This window comes from Callospermophilus lateralis, unplaced genomic scaffold, assembly GCF_048772815.1.
Source record: "Callospermophilus lateralis isolate mCalLat2 unplaced genomic scaffold, mCalLat2.hap1 Scaffold_1342, whole genome shotgun sequence".
In the NCBI taxonomy this organism is placed as follows: domain Eukaryota; kingdom Metazoa; phylum Chordata; class Mammalia; order Rodentia; family Sciuridae; genus Callospermophilus; species Callospermophilus lateralis.
This window is the reverse complement of record NW_027512505.1, coordinates 414,487-417,119: the sequence shown is the minus strand read 5'-3', so window position 1 is coordinate 417,119 and position 2,633 is coordinate 414,487. Positions and strand designations below refer to the sequence as shown.

The following is a 2,633-nucleotide window of genomic DNA, read 5'->3' as shown; positions in this document are numbered from 1 at the left end:
CCGGCAGGTTGGCTCGCGGGGTCCGTGACAGGAGAAGGTGAGCTGCCGGGAGCGGCCCCGGTCTAGGCGCCCACACGAGGGTGCGACCCGGGAGGACGCTGCCGCCGCCCTGGAGCCTCGGTCCCGGCTGCCTGTCCCCGGATCCGCCGGGGCGGTCCCCACAGCGCCCACCCCGACCCCGCTGTCCAGGTCCTCACCTGAGGGCTCTCCTCAGCGGAGGTGCTGGCCACAGCTGGTGGGTTTTGATCTGCAGGGTCCTGTTCAGGATGCGGTGGCCTCAGCAGTGTGGCCTTCGCCGCGGACCTCAGAGGAGAAGAGGTGGCCTGACCCGCAGGACCCTGGAGAGGGGATGGCGACGGAGGAGCCAGGTGACCTGGGAGCAGGAGGCGGTTTACAGAGGGACCCGCCCAGGTACTTCGGTCTCACTGACTCTGTGTCCTTCTGTTTCCTGTCCACCTGTGGGTCTTGTCTTAAGTCCTCGCTTTAAAAACCCTTTCCTGTGTCCTCCTGCTCCTGGTGGGCACTGGGAGAGACCCTGCGGGGTTTTAATTGTGTATTTCATGGAAGTGCCTCGGAGAGAGCAGCGACTTAGTGTGGGAATCAAGGGAGTGCGTCCTGGCTCCAGGGTCTCCACTGTGTGAGGGCGTCCCGAGGATGGTTCTGCAGTCTGTGCCATGGGGTGATTCCCAGTGATGGCGGTTGAGTGCTAAAACGTGTTGTCTGCTTGCTTGGTTTCAGACACCAGCCTAAGCCCTGATTCCTCTAGGAAACTCCATGGAAACCATGAGGTGGACAGTCCTGGGGACCTTTGTTTTAGAGGTGAGGAAAGTGAGCTGGCAGGGTTAAGTGGTTTTCAAAAGGGCGGTGCCCGAGTTTTTATTGAAAACCTCAGTGTTCTCTGATGCATGTTGTTGTGGGAGATGTGCTTCCCTTCTCCTGTGACCAGGGGTTTTTATTCAGCTTGGCAGAGAATGAATTGGACACCTGTAAGGAACGTGAACTAGCACGTGTTCTGACTGCTCCATGTATGTTAAGTCAGAACCTAGGACATGTGAGTCTGTAAAAGAGCACAGTGTGCGAGGTGACGGTTGCATGTTCCCTAATACAAGTTATTGAGTTGAAGTTGCATTTTTTAATTTTAGAATATAGAAGCAAGTATGGAGTTTGGTCCACTTGAGGATTTATTCAATGGAATATCAGACTTTATTTCTTTTTACTGGCACTGTGGAGATGTGAATGAGAACGAGTTGGTGACATCTTTCAGGTGGAAACATTGCCCGAGGAGGAGGTCATCAAGTTGGCCGAGAAGCTATTTTGTGAAGCACCTGTTGACTCAAGGCTTTTGATGATGAACTCACGTATGGAGACTTTAATTCTTCCTAGATCTTTGCATTTGGTGAGTCACAGAAAGTATCTGAGTAGATAATTATTTGTAAGCATGTCCACAATAATCTCATGTAGTGTGCTTAACTGAGTAACAGATCTAGGATGGGGAAATATTGCCATTTCCTTTGTTACATTGAAGAAAAGTAATCATGATATAATATTTTCTTTTTTTTAAAAAAATTTTTTATTTTGCCTTGAGGTATGCCAGTGTGTTGACCAAGCATGATTGTTGGTAGGTAGGATAGCAAGAACTTGAATTCAGGGATTTGACTGTCATGTGTCCATCTGTTGTTTTTCATTGATTTCTTTGAATAGATCCAGATTGGCAGCCGTCACAGTTTTAGCTTTTGACTTTCCCAGCTGTGGGCATCCTGATGGCCCTCAACTCCCTGTCAACACAGACAAGTCTATAAGGAACATGAGGATAAATATCCCTATGCATGTCCCCTTGCTTAAGCAATATGTAGGTAAAGTACGGACAGGTGGAATTTCTGGGTCAAAGAATGTCTGTTTACATCTTTGACTAAGCAGTGCCAGGTGGCTCTTCTGAAGAGCTCAACCTGTCCACATATGGCCAGCATTCTCTTCTCTAGGTTTCTGACTTGTGCATGTTGAGTAGCTAGCACACTGTTTTTGTTGGTATTTTTCTTAGTGTCTATTCTGATGCTTTTCATTGGGGGATTCTCTCCCGTGAAAATGAGCTTCCTCTGGATCCCCCTACCCATTCCTCTGCTTGACCTTGTTTTTTTCTTATCGCACATGTAAGTTCTCTGGAGATGTTGGATTGTTTGTCCATTATGAGACCAACACAGGCCCTCTAGAATTTTCAAACAATTAGTAAATTCCTAAAGAGAAAGTGAGCCCAGAAATTGTGCTAGCATTTTGGGAAGAAAAGTGTTGGATGATATATTCAAAGCATGAGGTTCTATTTTATTCTTTCCAAAATATCTCTGGGCAATGAAATGGAAGTCAGGGTATCTGAGGAAATAATCATCTGTTTCCAATTTTCTGGGATTTGGTTTAAGTGGTCAAGTTGTGATATGTATTAATTCATGGATCCAATAGGGTGATAGTTCTTTTAGGTTATCTTAGGTGCCTTCAAACTGAGATTGTTGGCTGTCCTCGGCATAGTTAGTGACATGGAGCCATGACAGTTGTTGATACACTTGCAACCCTAGTGCAGTCTTGAAGAGGCAATGTGTCTGGTCCCATTTCCCCCCTTCAGGCTCCATGTGCACATTTGAGAA

General features: G+C 47.4%; 1 long non-coding RNA gene across 1 annotated transcript; it reads left to right on the top strand.

Moving 5' to 3' along the window:
- Window positions 1-260: 260 nt before the first annotated feature.
- LOC143640200 (uncharacterized) lies at window positions 261-1,361 on the top strand. The gene is made up of 3 exons (XR_013154894.1): window positions 261-411; window positions 739-819; window positions 1,265-1,361. It is a non-coding gene; the product is annotated as an uncharacterized LOC143640200 (long non-coding RNA).
- Window positions 1,362-2,633: the final 1,272 nt, after the last annotated feature.